We start from the raw sequence: 16,717 nt of genomic DNA, 5'->3' as shown, positions 1-16,717 counted from the left end.
GAGTGGGAGGGGCAAAGGGAGGAGGAAGGAGGAGGGGTTGAGGTGCGGCCTGCGACGCGAGCCGTGGGCGGGGGCTTTTGGGAGGCTGGTGCTGAGTGAAAGCTCCGCAGCATTTAGTCCTTGCTTTGCGCTCCCACTCGTGTCCTCACTGTCTAACAGAGTAAAATATCGTTATCTGCTGCGTGGAGGAGTCATGCTGCTTTATCTGACACTGGTCATCACCCCACGCCTACGTGGTGTGCCCGCGTGCAGGAGCGGCTTTTAAGGAGGTTTGGGTGGACAGGAGTGCCCGGAGCTCTCCCGCAAAGGCCACCTTCTGTTTCCTACTTCCCCAAACCATTCCTTTTCAGGAGACTTGATATTCTTTTTTTTTTTTTTTGCGGTACGCGGGCCTCTCACTGTTGTGGCCTCTCCCCTTGCGGAGCACAGGCTCCGGACGCGCAGGCTCAGCGGCCATGGCTCACGGGCCCAGCCGCTCCGCGGCATGTGGGATCTTCACGGACCGGGGCACGAACCCGTGTCCCCTGCCTCGGCAGGCGGACTCTCAGCCACTGCGCCACTAGAGAAGCCCAGGAGACTTGATATTCTTTTAATATCAGGGGGAGAGAGATTTTTTTCGCATTATCCCAAGGTGGCATCACATCAGTGAGTGGTAAGAAGGGACTTGACATTTATTTATTCAGCACCAACTGTGCACTTATCACTGAGCTAGGGATTTTCTCTGGCTGTTTTATTAGTATTATTAAAGTTGTGGGAAAATGCACATAACATTTACCATTTTAACCAATTTTAAGTGTATAGTTCAGTGGCATTCAATACATTCACATTGTTGTATAACCATTACCACCACCCATGCACAGAACTTTCTTCATCTTGCCAGGCTAAAACTCTGTACCCATTAAACAATAATTTCCCATTCCCTCCCCTCAGACCCTGGCAACCACCGTTCTGTTTCTGTGAGTTTGACTATTTTAGGTGCCTCATGTAAGTGGAATCATACACTATTTGTCCCTTCGTGACTGGTTTCTTTTACTTAACGTAATGTCCTCAAGGTTCATCCATGTTGTAGCATGTAACAGGATTTCCTTCCTCTTTAAGGCTGAATAATATTCCAGTGTCTGGGTATACATTTTGATTATCCATTCATCTGTCAGTGGATGCTTGGGTGGCGTCCATCTTTTGGCTATTGTGAATAACACTGCTATGTCAGGTTGTATTATTTAAGTCACACAACAACTTAGCGATTCAGGGTTTATTACTCATATTACAGGAACGGACACAGAGGCTGAATGGAGTGAGGTGACTTGCTTTAAGTGATGCAGTAGGCATAGTGCATGAGAGTTAAAGTTCCAGGGAAAATCCTCATTTTAGGGACAGCCAGGAGATAACAGGCTGCCCTGATAGTTCGGGCAGAGGCTGCAGGGGCAGCTGATAGAAATGTGGCTGTAGAGGAGGAAGGAGAAAAGAGGAAGGATGGTAAGGCTAGAAGAATTCTCAATTCCTTCTTACTCATTCTTTTTTTTTTTTTTTGTCCCTGTATAACTTAATGTAAAAACATCCGTTGAACTTCACTTAATATTTTCTATAGATTTTGGAAACCTAAAGACACTTCATGCTTCTTTGAAATTTCCAATTCTGTTTTGAAGAGAATTTGCTCAGTGAAAGGCTCTCAGGTGATATCTAATGTCCAAATTGTGCCACTGTACCCAGACTTAATTCCAGGAACATAGTCCCAGAAAGCAAAGTTGGAAACAGAGTTAAACAAACAAACAAAGAAACAAACAAACAAATGAAAAAATGAAAGGAAGAAGAGACTTGTATGTGAGTTTGAAAACACTCAGAAAATGGCTGCTTCACATCACTGCAGACCCTCTGTGGTTTCCAGCAGGCACGAAGTAGAACTGTTGGGAGGAGAACTGTAGAAAAGAGCACAGGTCTCATGATAGGGCAGACTGGATTCAGTGCTAGCCTTGCTATTTACTAGTGACATGCCATTTCTCTGAGCATCCGTGTCCTCATCTATCATATGAGGATGTTAATACATATGCCACAGGGTTTCTTTGGCAAATGTTCAATAATATGCACACAGATCAATTAACGTAATGCATACATAGCTGCAACAGTTCCCACCTTGGCAATTGGCTATAAGACCAAAGTTGCCACTCATTCCAAATTCTCCTCATTCACTGCCAGCACTTTAGTACTTCAGTGTTCTTTTCCTAGTGAGGTGACCCAAATCTTCATTCCTGAAGGTTCAATATCAATGTTCCTATCTTTAATGCATTGGCCACTGTTACTGGACGATGGTAACTAGGAATCTCTCCAATGCATATTTTAGGTTTTAGGCATAGTCTTCCTTGCCCCCATTATGTACCAGCAACTCAAGTTCTCTTGGTAATAGGGATGTCATTCCAGCTAGTATAGAAACCCCATCCTCTATTTCTTCAGTGGCTTCTTCACTACCCCCAAAGATCCAGGGGATAGTGGCAAATTCCTATTTATTAGAACAGATTTTCTTACTCTGGTGGAAGAGCTTCTCCTTTCTTTACTAGACCCTTCGAACAGTGCTGAGCCCTATGTTGGGGGGGGTGGAAAGAAAATGTTCTGTAAATATTACTAGTTTGATGGTAATAGGGGCCACATCCACCTCCCTTCTTGATTCTCTGAAGAGTGTGTTTATAATGGATATAAAAATCACATATTAGTTGTTGATTTTAAGCATGTACCAGAATTTATGGGACAACCTTCCTATATCATAGGGTGGGCTTTCCAAATTGTTGCCATACCTGAGCCTTCAGCAGTACATCCCAGAGTTTTATTGGGCCAACTTTTTCTGGCTGATGGTGTACATTGTCAGACCACTGCATTCCACAGGGCAATCCCACTATCAGAATTCTTGGACTGTAAAATCAGTTCCTTGGTTGCAGGTGATATTGTTGGATACACAGATGGTGTAAGTCTAAAAATAGTGGTGCTGGCAGAAGCAATGTAAGATGGAAAATGAATCTGTCTCTGGAACAGTACCTATTTTGTGAGGACAATTGCTGTCGGTTCAATGTCATTAACATTCCACTAGAAGACTGTCTAGATTCTCTTAGAAAGAGGGAAAAATCAGGCTTCAGAGTTGGCCTTTTAGGTGCAAGTGTCGGTAGCAGCAGGGATATAATCTCTGCCTGACCATGGGTTTCTCCTCAAGCTATCTGTTTACCACTACTGATAAAGATGCTTGTATAAGAGCCCACTGAACAAGCAACATGTGACTGGGAAGAGGCTGATCAGCACCCACAGGATGGGTCATCTTATTTACCTGATTATTGAGTGCCTTCCCTGTGTTGTATGTCCTCTGGTGTGTATTCACATGGGACAAAAATATTTTCACTCTGGACCCTTTCCTAGACGTTCAATGCATACTTCTATCCATAACTCTTTGTTATCAATCTTTGAGTCTTTTATTTTTCAGCCCTGGACCACAGGCCAACCTGTAAGACACAGTCAAGATGGTATATATATCATCTACATCAATTCATCTTTTTTTTTTTTTCAAGCAAAGCAGACAACCCCCTGCTTCAAGTTTTGTCCATTGGGAAGATTTTTCTTCACCACTGTCTTGCAGGATGATATGTATTGGATACTAATCTTGTGCACCATATCAGATTCTCTAGAACCCCTCTTATTCTCTTAGCACCCTACCAGTGCTGGGTTACCACTCCATACACACACTGTTAGATTTGGATGAGACATCACGCTGCAGGGCATGGGATCCAGATTTCTGAGCAGCTGTTATAGGCAAATGCCACAAGGAAAAAGTGCAGGGGGTTAGTTCTCCATGAGGTGAACATTGATAGGAGAGATAGGAGAGAGTGGGACTGATAAATTCCCTTCCTTTCTCTCCCCTGGACTATTTCTAGATGAGACTCCTTCTTGCAGTTCTGATGAGCAAATCCACTGGCCAAGGAGCTTGTCAGGTCTTTTTTGAAACTCATTATGAATCATTATCCAGTGTGATAATGCATTGAATTGCATTGTTTTGCATTTTTTCCTTGCCTCACTTCCCTTTCCCCCAAGGCTGATTGTCTTGCTTCTCTTTTTTCTTACCCTCACTGCCTGCTGAATAAAGGTCACTAATTTAATCATACCTCAGGTTCATCTAGAGGATCTGGTCAACCTTCGTCCAATATTTGCAATGCTTAAACCCAGTTAGAAACCAGATCACAAGGGAGCCTGGGAAACCCAGCATTCGGGAATTAACCTCTTGCAATAAAGAGGGAGAAGGGATATATTTGAGAGCAAACATGCAAATGACTGGCTCGGTGTTTTATACATATCATCTTATTTATAACTCTCTAGATAGTCTTATCATCTCAATTTTATAGAATGGATGCTGATGCATTTAGAGTCTAGGTACCTGGCACAGGGTACCTAGTTTAAAAGTCAGGAGTTTAAGTTCTACTTGATGCCATATACAATGATCCTAACTATAATCCAGGCAAGCCTTTTGTTTTTATGTATTTAAGGCCAACGTATCCTTAAAGTCTCAACTCAAACACCATCCTCTTTTACATAAAGCCTTCCCTATTCCTCCTTGTCTACTAAAGGAGAGAGTAATATACCAGTTTAGTTTTTACACACATTTACTCTTTTTTTGAGGCATAAGCTACTAGAGGATAGGATTGATGCCTATCTAATCTCTGGGTAAAGCACAGTGAATAAAGGGACCCCAAATTTGTGAACCATTTCAAATAATATTGGATAATTTAGATTTTAGAATGAGTAGAATGGGGAGCAGTCTCTCATAAGAAGATAGAATTACACTTAAGTTTCACCTGCCTACTTCCATTTATCATTCTTTATGCCATCCCTGATTTGAGAGCTGACTCTTGCATTAGCCATATTTATTACTTGTAAGGCAAAGAAAGCATCCTAGAATTAGGTACTGGAAAAGCTAAAGAAAATATTTCATCAGAGAGATGTCAACAAACAGTTAAGAATTCATTAAAAAATGATCTCTTTATCCCTAGAAACTGAAATATAAGAAACTCCAGAATTTCTAAAATTTCAATGAATGAAAAAATGGTGTGTAATAGGTATAGGAAGGCTTATATTGGGGTGTGGCCCATGGAAGACAGAGAGATTGGTCTCCTGGTTGAAAGAACCACCTGGAAAACCCCAGGAACTGCTAATAGCCTCAAGCAGACAGAGCCTGGAAATATCCTGTTCCCTAATCTGCAGGAAACACTGGAACCTGGAGTGGAATAAAGAGGAGTTAGGACTCACAGATATAGAGAGCAAACAGTGGTTACCAGTGGGCGTGGAGGGGAAATATAGGGGTGGGGGAGTGGAGCTTACAAACTACTGGGTGTAAGATAGCCTCAAGAATGTATTGTACAACACAGGGAATATAGACAATGTTTTGTAATAACTGTAAATGGAAAGTAACCTTTAAAAATTGTATAAGAAATAAAACTAAATTTAAAAAAAGAGGTGTCAGGACATCCTGCAGTGTAGCCTGACACCTCTACATTGTCTTCTTTTCATGCTAGAGAGAAAGGAAGAGAGGATGGCTTTTCTACAAAATAACTGACCAACTTTCTTAAGACTCTCAAGGTCATGAAAACCAACGAAAAATTGAGAAACCATCACAGACCAGAAGAGACTAAGGAGACATGATAACTAATTGGGATATAGTACCTACATTGAATCCTGGAACAGACAGAAAACAGACACTAGTGAGAAAACTGGTGAAATCCAAATAAAATCTGAACTTTAGTTGATAGTAATGTACCAATATTAGTCCCTTAGGTTTGACAAATGTACCATGTTTATGTATTATGTTAACATTAAGAAAACTGGGTGAAGGGTATACAGAAATTCTCTACACTATCTTTTTAACTTTTCCACAAATCTAAATTTATCCCAAGATAAAAAGTTTATTTTAAAAGAGCCAAAACTCTGACTCTGAGTGGTGGAGGAAGTGTGGCATATGGATGGACAATGCAGAAGAGTCCAGGCAGATTACTGAAGCCTGTTCTCAATTTCCTATTGGAAAGGAAAAGGGAGTATGTATGGAGCTTATATGATGTGTCAAGTTCCTTTCTGAGTGCCTTTCTATTGTAATATAATTCTAACCACGATCCCATGAAATAATTATTATTCCTGGTTTACAAGTGAACCATGAAAGGTTCAGGGAGTTAAAGTCATTTGCTCATTATCACACAGTTGATGAGTGACAGAGCCAGAAATAGATCGCAGCTTTTCTACATCATGCTTGATGTATGATCCCTGAGGGTATTAACAGGTGAGAGATGTTGCTTCATCATTATAACTGTTTTCAACCACCTTCATTCCCTAGGTACAGGCATAAAGTTAGATAGAAAACTTTTCTCCTTTCCAGCACATTCTCCACCTTTAAAGCACTTACACATGTCTCTTTGGTTACATGCCTGATTTCTCATTCTCTCTAGAAATGGAAATTCCTTGCAGCCTCTGTTACCGCAGGAGGACAGACTATGTCCCAGTCTCTAACTATTACCGACCAGGGTTCTTGGCCTTCCCCAGTCAATAGAAATTGACTAGAGGCCAGACAAGAAATTCAAGCAAGGCTTTATTGGGGCCCCTGCTGCAGCAGCGGGGAGTGAGAACAAACAACAGGTTCCCTTGCTTGCTGCCTGAAGTGGGGGGCACGTTTGTTCCTTATATGGGATGAGGGTAGGGGTGTGTCCAGGGGTCGTGCCAGAGGGGTGGCTTAGGTGTTTTGCCCACTGCTTAGGTGGTGTGTGCAGGGGGCATGCTCAGTACCCTGCTTTTGCTCCCGACTCCCTGTTTTTGCTCCAGGCTCTTCAAAAGTGGCAGTTGGGTTTTTTGGTCTCTTTGTAACTTTGGGGTCCAGAATTTGCCCGATCTGGGCATGCACGCAGTTATTTTTAGTTCCGTACAGTTTCTTTGTATTTTGTTGCTTGAGGAGAGGTGTGTCCAGGTGCAAGCACTGCAGCACTGCAGCAAAGGGCCCCAGGTCTCAGCCTGTCTCAGAACCATCCTCTTAGGCCCCACCTGCCTCCATTTATCGCTGGGCTACTTAGGGGCTGGCTCTTTGGGAAGGAGCAGGCGTACTGTAGTCTCCTCTGGCGGCCCCTCTGAGAAACCATCAGGATGTACTGCTTGATGCTTCCTTCCAAGTCCCATGCCTGCCTGGCCCAGCACTCAGGGGGTTCAGGAAGTTCAACTATGAAAATCTCTTGGCTTTTCACGCAGATCTCAGCAGACCTGTTATTTCCCTACCTCCATCAGGAGGATTATAGGGTACTGGTCTTTATTGACACAGCAGAAAATGCTTTTCACAAACACCGGTTCAGATGAGAGGAGACACAAGCTCTGGAGCCATGGTGAGTGCCGGGACCGGGGTGTCAGAGCTGGGGCCTGGGGTGAGGGCACTGAGCCTGGAGGCCTTGCGCCACTGCCCTACACCAGCATTTCTTCCTCTGGGCAGCACTAAATTGTCTCTGCTCAGGGCAGGCAACTACCCTCCAGGTCTTCCCATAACCTGAGAGGTGAGAGTTACCTCAAGCCCTTTGCCATCCTCCTTTTAATAACATAATGGGCTTGGGTGGGCATCAGTAGTGAGTTCTTATCACATCAACGTCCTTTCTGAGCTTGACAGTTCCTTGCTGAGAAACATGGTCACCTCATGATAAAAGGAAACACTGAACCTTCTCAGTCCTCAACCAACTAGCCAAACTGACGCTACAAGCTCCAGATTCCCCAGATTCACCTGCAGGGGCTGCTCCTTGCACAGGCTTAAACTGACAGGTTTCCTGCAGCCTACTGTGGGTCTTCTGATTATGGGGCAAAGATACTCATAAATGATAGACTCTGCCTTAATTTGGGGTCGAGCTGCGTGAGCAAACCTCCCCTTAGGCAGCATATTCTGACAAGTTTGAGCAGGCATAGAGGGCTCACTTTCTAGCTCATCCTTAGCTAACTCAAGGTGAGAAGGCTAGTAGCCATGCACCAGCTGATCAGAGTTAACGTTCATTAAGGGATTAGGAATTCTTGGTGACCTTATTTAACCTCAGCACAACTCAGTGCGAGAAATTTCTCTTTTACAGGTGAGAACCTTAGGACAGAGAAGTGTTAAGAAATCCGCCCATGGTCATATAGTTAATCAGTAGTAAAGCCAGGATTTAAACTCAGGCGGTCTGGGTCTGGAGCACGTACTTCTACTATGTACTGCCTACCCTGGATAAGATATATGTAAGATGCCAACCTATCCCAGCCTCTGCAATGCTAATGTGACGAGACTCACGATTTTAATAGAACATCCATTATTCATGCTATTTAAGACATTCAAGGAAGTTAAAGAGATATCACATTTACAGACATATCAGACATCCTTAGCAGATTTATCTTTGTTAATCCTGGAGGGAGAATCATAGAAGGCTGTGTTACAACGTCTTCACAGGTACTGGTGATTTACACAAACAAGCCTCTAAACCAGATTGATTCTACCTATCTACCTACTTACCTATCTACCATTTTAACTTAAATATTATTCAGTACTAGAGACATTCTTGATCCATTCCAGACCCTGGCATCTCTTCCTAAATAACCAGGCTTCACCAGTTAAATCTAATCAAGGATTTTGGTTGACAGCTTTTGAAATGAGGCAACACTTATATAGTCAGATTTGAAGGGGGTCTCCTGTTAAAAAACATGTAAAGAGATCAAGTAAAGAAAAGAATTTTTAAAAGACTGATGGGATCAGATTTATTTAATAATCATGATTTTTTTTTGTATATGGATCCCAAATCTGTAAACAAACTAAGACTTTTAGAAGAATTCCAGTTTTATTCCTTTACTCAGATTTCACTGAAATTTCATTGATAGCTTTCAAGATTTAAGTCTTGTCTTAAAGTAGCGGCCTCTGAGCATCTCTTAGTTTATATGTAGTGTGGGGTGGACATCTCTCCACACATTCCTTCTTCAGCCCTAGAACATAATAAAGCTTAACACTTCTAGAAAGCAGCAGGAGATGGAGGGGGTCCGAGTTGTTTCTGAGGAGCTGGAGCCTCTGCAGACAGGTAGTGGCTTCCCAGTTACAGGTGCCCGACCTAGACAGGTTTGTGCTAAGCTCATTTCCGAGCAGAGAAGTATTAGAGCTAATCTTGGCTAAAGCACAACAGTATCAAGGGCTTGGGGAAAACTTGGATCCCCGTCTCCTGGTAGTTTTTGCTAGGCTAGGACTGCAGTGTCAGGGCCTATTTTGCTGTAACCTCCCTTTTGGCCCTAGGCCTGGGGCTTCTTCAGTCCCAGGACTCAGCTGGCAAATCCAGAGGCTTAAAGCCTTACATCCCCTTGGGCATTAGTTGCCATAGGACTCTTCTTGTGGGAAGAGGGTCTCCAACTTTCTCTAAGCTGGGTCATTTCTTTTTCATAGCTCATAATTTGGCCTTGAACCATCTGGGGACAGACTTCCTTGATTAGATAAATATAATCTTTGCACTATTCCTGGTCTTCTGGAACCTGGATGAGTAAAATGGTGGAGGGGCAGAGAGTGTAGTTTAATTTTTTTTTTCACTCATCCTTGAAAGGGTCTGCTATGCATTGATTCTCTCTCTCCATCTTTCTTTCTTTCTTCCATTGTTTCCTCCCACAGGTAGATTTATCGCGTTTTTCTTTTGCTTTCTCAGATTACTTCTTTGAGGAGGACATGCTTCTTCCTAAGCCATAAGCCTGTAACTAAACTCATGCAGTGTGCAATACAGAAATTGTCAGTATGCACGTGGGCCCCTTACAGTCGTAGAACGTCAAGGATTGATGCATATAAGCAGCCAGGGAGGAGGTAGGAGTGGTAAACGAGATCTTATAAATCTGTAATCCTATTTCATCTTCTTTGGGGATGAGAATTTGCAGCTTTCGTAGTAATAGCCATCAAAGCTAGCAGACGGAGGCAGCATAACACAGTGGTTAAGGATGTAGGCTCTGAAGTTACAGCACAGGGAACTGGACTCAATATTCTGTAATAACCTAAATGGGAAAATAATTTGAAAAGGAATAGTATATGTATAACTGAATCACTTTGCTGTACACCTGAAACTAATACAGCATTGTAAGTCAACTATGCTCCAATATAAAATAAAAATTAAAATAAATAGAAATTAGAGGGAAAAAAAGAATGTGGGATCTGGAATCCGACTGCTTAGATTTAAACCCTGGCTCATCCACTTTCTTACTTCATGATCTTAGACAAGTTATTCAACCACTTGGTGCCTCAGTTTTCCTATATGCAGAATGGGAATGGAAACGATTCCTACCTCATAAGACAGTAAATACTTGATAAAGATCAAGCGTTATTATTTTTAAGCGCTTATTATGTGCCAGGCACTATGCTAAGTGCTTTGCGTGTATTCTCAATCTCTATATTGATTTCAAGAGACAAATATTATTTTCAAAGATTTTAGAGAGGAGAGTGCTGAGGGATGGACAGATGCATGAGCTTTGGAGTCAAATGGGACGTTCTTAAACCGGTCTCTTCTGCTTCCTCTTAATGGGGTCACTGGCAGGTTTCCTCATCTCTGAGGCTCTGTGGCCTCATCTACGGAAAGGGGATGATGACGCCACTCACAGGCTTTGTTTTCTTTCTTTTTAAACACCTTTATTGGGGTATAATTGCTTTACCATGGTGTGTTAGTTTCTGCTTTATAACCAAGTGAATCAGTTATACATATACATATGTTCCCATATCTCTTCCCTCTTGCGTCTCCCCCCCTCCCACCCTCCCTATCCCACCCCTCCAGGCGGTCACAAAGCACCGAGCTGATCTCCCTGTGCTATGCGGCTCTCGCAGGCTTTGGAAGGAGGTGGACGTCATGAGATAAGGGGCGTGAAAATCCTAGGTGTCTCTGCTTATTGTTACATTTTAATAAATGCCTACTGTGTGCTAAACAGTTTATAGTCTTTCCCAGGTCCACAACCACTCTGTGAAGTCAGTGTTATTGTTTTGTTTTTTTTTTTTTAACATGATAAGCGCACAACTTTTTGGTGAACTCCTTGTCACCCTGCAGCATTAGAACAGGGGGAGGAGAATGCAGCCTCCCTTGTATCACACACTGCTGAATTGTTGGGTGCAGGTGCACTGTGCAAGGTAAATTGGCCATTGCATTCAGACGATGAGCCACAACCTGTGTGGAAAGGTTGGAAGAACTGGGAGTGATGGAAGCAGAGAGGCCTGGCTGGACTAGTTTGAAGGCCACTTCTCTTAGCGTATGACTTCACTCTGGTCTCAAACCTCTGCATCTGCTTTAAAGGGAGATGGGGTTGGAGGGAGGGGACAGAAAAACTGGCCTTTAAATTATCCTGAGGACAAAGGATCTGATAACCGCAAAGTGCCAGAATTGCTTTTTCTTATATGAAGCAGTTAAGCGAGTAGCCTTTGTCTTTAGGCCAGCTCGGATTTAAATCCTGGATCTATCACCTAACATCATGACCTTGGGAAAGTTACTTAGCCTCTCTGAGACCCAATTTCTTCATCAGAAAATGGGAAAATATACCACAGGGTCAGAGGATTAAGTAAGCATAGGTGTAGAGAGCATTTATAAAAGACAAATGTGTTGTTTTCTGACTCTTCCTATTATTTAGTAAAAAAAAAAAAATAAACTTAGGACCCTGAAGAAGTGTCAGAAAGCAAGAGACCTGGCAAAAAGGGGAAAAAATAGGGTAAGGCAAGGTGTATTTAACCCCAGCACAGTGATGCAGGGATCTCTAGGGACCACAGAGAAAGAGGATGTCCAAGTTGCTTGAGAAGGTCCAAATGCTTGAGAAGGCCATTCTATTTTTCAGGTGGGATTGTGGGCACTTGGGTGTCATTTTACTCTGCTGTGGACAGAAGCTTTGTGCAAAACTATATGATGCCATATGGAATGACAGTCCATGTAAACATTGCTCGCAGGTGGGCCTCAAGCTGCTACTTTTGTATGGGTTAAGTTGCATCTGGAGAAAAAGCCTTTCTGTTTGGGCTCCGGCCTGTCAGGTAATGTATGTCTTGCCTGACAGTTTGGGAAATGTTTCAGAGCTTTCTGATAGCACATGGCCTTGAGAATCAGGGCTGAGCTGAGATCAGGATCATTCACTTTGGCTTAACAGCAAGTTATTCAGCCTGAGACTCGGCTCTTTACTGTGAAGATGGTAGGGAACATCCTTACTCAGTGTCTGAACATAGTCAGGAGATGATAGCAATTACTATTACTATCATTGTGAATCATCGTTATCAGAAACCAGTTGGTGGAATCGCACATGCTCACAGTAGAACAAATAAGCACATTCCTTTAGGGGACTCCTGCTTTACGTGAGCTTTCATTGCTATATGCTGTTTCCTGGCACAGTTCTTGACACATAATGGAAAGTCAGTTTAGTAAGACGGTGATTGTAAAACATAAATCAAACCATCTATTCATTCCTTCAATAAACAGACATAAAGTTGAGTGGAGGGAGGCAGACAGGAAAGAGTATATATATAGATAATGCATGACATATACAGGCAAAATCAGGACAGTGATTATCGTTGAGAGGATGGAGTGACTGGAAGGGGTAACAAGGGAATTCTGCGAGGCTGACAATATTCTGTTTCTTGATCTGGGTGCTTGTTACGTGGGTGTGCTCACTTTGAGGAAATTCATCAAGTTTTACATTTAGGAGTTGTAGGCTTTTCTATGTGTATTTTATATTTCAACAAAAAAGACATTTTAAGAATGATCAAATATGGTAAGTTTGATGAGTAGAATGATAGCTTATGAGTAGCATTTATAAGGCTTAGGGGAGAGGTGACTGTATAGGCTACAGATGTCGGATGAACAAGGTCCTTCCTCTTCTGGGCCCAGTATAAAGATCTTACTTAGACCTGATCCTGCAGCATCAGGGACCAGTGAGGATCATTAAAGTTATGGTAGGAGATATATTCCTGAAGCAAATACGATCACTGTGTTTCCTCCCCAGGCGCATACTCATTTCCATGTCCATGCTTGCCTTTTCTTCGGTATTCTGATCATGATTCAAATGGAAATTTAGAAGGTGAATCAGAATACAGAAAGACTGAAGAAAGTGGGATAGTTAGGAGGCTGTTATAATATTAAGGGAAATGATGGTGATTTGGGCTAGATTATTTTCATTGGGATCTGAAAGGAGGGGATAGTTCAAAGTTGACTTGGGGAACGTATTACAGAGTGAAAAGAGATTCTAGTTTGTTTGTTTTTTTTTTCCTGGAGTTTTCATGGATAACAGAAAAGGGAGGAAGGCCCAACAGGTCTTAGAGGGTGAACTCGGGGGAAAGGGGAATTATAATTTGTGGTTCTGCTGGACGTTCAGTTTACAATGCACACCAATGTGAAGATACTTAATAGACAAATGGAGACAAACGTTCCCATTGCAGAGGAAAGAAGTTGGGGAGGCTTTGCAGCCCAAAAGTGTTATGTGAAGTAATGGGAATATATGAGCTTACACACTACACTCTGGGCTCCTTGCTGAATGTTATTAACCCTGGGGTTCTGGAAACTCATGATTCTCTGCCTGGCTCTGTAGGTGATGCCCCTCAAGACCTGTCAGCTTCACCCTCCAGCCCCCAACTCTGGAGAACTTCAAAGCACTTGGTGCTGTCATAACAGCTTTTATGATAAGGGATGAAAAAAAAGATATTTAAGAGAAAAGTGCCTTCTAATTAAGCCCATGGCCATAGGACTCTCTCAAAGGCAAGGTCAGAAGAAAATGTACAAGTTTAAGCAGCCAGTGAGGTGGAGGTGGGATTGGGTAAGAAGGAGTTTAACAAAAGTGAATTCATCTCAGTTCTCACCTTGTTTACCAGATTTAGCTTCAAAGAACTGTTGAATACTTCCTCTAGGCCAACCCACCTTCACGGGAGATAAATTTGTCACTATTGAGCACATTGGATAGAACCTTTGTGCTCCAAAGACTTTTCCAGAAAAGAAACACAAAATGTTGGTTCTTTAACAGCGCCAGAGGAAAAAACAACCAGCCTCCTCAGAGGGTAGTTTTGAAAATACATCATTTGTTTGAATGTGTCTCTTTTGTTAACAGGTAGGTCACACTATGTAAAACCTGTCTCTAAGAATAAATAGAAATGGGGTCTAAACTGCTTGTTCCTAACGTCATACTAAATTTAAACAGAAAATTATTCTCCCTTCTTCATTATTTATTTTGAGAATACAGTCTGGAGATAGGCTTTTGGGTATAGCTTAAGTGAGAAAGGAGGTTGTTTATTTAGGTCAAAGAGAGAATAGATACTGAGAGGCTAAGGCAATAAGCAGAGATTAGCTCATAAAATTTATTCAATATCACTTTATTCAAGGAGAAGATTAAGTTATAAAGAAAATGGAGGGAATGGAGCTCCTCAGAGGAATGAGTTTTCTCTCATGGCCTGAGAAAGGGTGACAGGGCAGCTCTTCCTTTCCAGCCCTTAGTACTTGGTAGGGACTTTATAAGTGATGATCAAGTGAATGAATGCTTCTTACATATAGGGTGGACAACTCCCTCCTGGAATCACTATGGTTTCCTGCAACACCAGCACTTCTGGTTATTCTACCTTCCTCCTCACTGGCTTCCCAGGTCTGGGAGCATCTCATCATTGGGTTTCCATCCCCATCAACCTCATCTGTGTGGTTTCCATCCTGGGTAACAGTATCATCCTCTTCCTGATCTGCACAGATCCAGCCTTACACGAACCCACGTACATCTTCCTGTCCATGCTGGCAGCCTCTGATCTGGGCCTCTGGGCCTCCACCTTCCCCACCATGGTGCAGCTCTTCTGGCTGGGTGTTGGTGAGCTGCCCTTCAATCTTTCTGCAGCACAGATGTTCTTCATCCACGCCTTCACCTATGTGGAATTTGGTGTGCTTCTGGCCGTGGCCTTTGATCGCTTTGTTGCCATCCGGGACCCTCTGCACTATGCCTCAGTTCTTACCCACTCAGCCATGGCCAAAGTGGGGCCTGCCATCCTGGTGAGGGCTGTCCTGCTCAATCTCCCAGGACCCATCCTCCTGCAGTGTCTGCTCTTTCCTCAGATCAGTGTACCCTCTCACTGTTACTGCCTGCACGTGACCTTGTGGGTTTGGCCTGCTCAGAAACTCAGGTCAACAGCCTGGTTGGCCTGGTCTCCATCCTCCTCTCTTTGGGCTTTGACTCTTCCCTCATCATACCGTCCTATGCCCTGATCCTGCGGACTGTGCTGAGCATTGCATCACCTGGGAAACGTAAAGGCACTCAACACGTGTGTCTCACACCTCTGCATTGTTCTCATCTTTCACTTGCCCAAACTGGGGCTGTCTGTGTTGCACCGAGTAGAGAAGCACAGCTACCCTGCTCTGGCAGTGCTTATGGCCAACCTGCATTTCTTGGTTCCGCCCTTCATGAACCCCATTGTCTACTGCATCAAGTCTAAGCAGATCCGTCAGGGCCTCCTAAAGCGCTTCCAGCAGAAAAGGGTTGATGTATCGTAGAGCAGCAGCAGGACACAGTGGCACACAATCCCCGTGGGTCAACCTGGATCTCGGGGGAGGATTAGTGGTGGAGTTAACTTTTGAGGTTTCTGAATGTTTCAGATCTTACCACTGAGCCTTTTGTGGGGCAGCATCAGCTTCTATAATTACAGTTTTGGGGGACTGAGATCATTGGAAAGCATATAGAAGTATCATCTTGGTAATCCTCTTGTTGCTCTGATCAGAGTTGAACTATTTCATACTCATATATACTGTAACATCTCCTTGCCTGGGGGACTCACTGAGAGGATGTGTGTGCATATCTATTCGTGCAGGCACTTCTATGCTTTTCCCCACTGGATTCTACCCCCAACCCATTTCATTTCAAACCTAAGGAAGAACTATATTTCTATTCTACTATGTATAATAACAATATTATGTGTAAATAAGCTATATTCACTTTAATACTAGCCCCTTTCTCCCACATTTAATATTAACCAGCTCATATACCAAGAAATAGAAAAGGGGAGTTGTTGGTGGGAAACACGTAGGATAATACTGTACCTGCTGAGTTCACTTAGCACCTATTTACACCTTAGGGAGTGGCAGTTTTCTTTGGTTCTCTTCATGTGTGTCTCTGCTTTGAGCTAGAGAGAAAGTTTGGTGTTGCCAAGCCCAGGAAAACTGCTCACTGTCCATTTAGATTTTCTTATGGTTAAGTATTGATATTTGAAATTATGGTTAGGTTCACTTTCTGAGCCTGCATTAGAGCCCACATGAGGAAAAAGTCCACATTTGTTGCTAGATTCCATCGTTTTTTTAAGAAAGAATTTCACCTAGGATTTACAAAATGTCTGTCTCTAAAACTGCCAACCTTATCAGGTATGATTAATGAAGATTTAAATATTAATTTTCACATTCTGATGTCACTACTTAGTAACTGCATTGATGGGTGAGTCATTCCCGCGCATGAGACAATGAAAGGAATTCCTTCAGCATTAACAGCTCCTATCTTTCAGGTCTTTATTATTTTTTTTCTTCCTTCCTGAGGGGAGTTCTTTTTATTCATTTTTTTAAAAAAGCCAGTTTATTGAGGTATGATTGGCATATTAAAAGCTGTGCATATTTAGTGTATACAACCTGATGGGTTTGGTGATAAGAGGTCTACTGTACAGCATAGTCCCTGTCGTTAACAATACTATATTGTATCTTAAAAATTTTCTAAGAGGGTAGATCTTGTG

General features: G+C 42.7%; 1 pseudogene; it reads left to right on the top strand.

Annotated features, from left to right (window-relative positions):
- The first annotated feature begins 14,239 nt into the window (after nucleotides 1-14,239).
- Nucleotides 14,240-15,907, top strand: LOC111170562 (olfactory receptor 51H1-like; annotated as a pseudogene).
- Nucleotides 15,908-16,717: the final 810 nt, after the last annotated feature.

This window comes from Delphinapterus leucas, chromosome 7 (genome assembly GCF_059928025.1).
Source record: "Delphinapterus leucas isolate spDelLeu-1000000601 "Yukka" chromosome 7, BTC_Dleu_Yukka2, whole genome shotgun sequence".
Classification (NCBI taxonomy): domain Eukaryota; kingdom Metazoa; phylum Chordata; class Mammalia; order Artiodactyla; family Monodontidae; genus Delphinapterus; species Delphinapterus leucas.
Note: the sequence above shows the minus strand (reverse complement) of the source record. Positions and strands in the feature narration are given on the sequence as shown.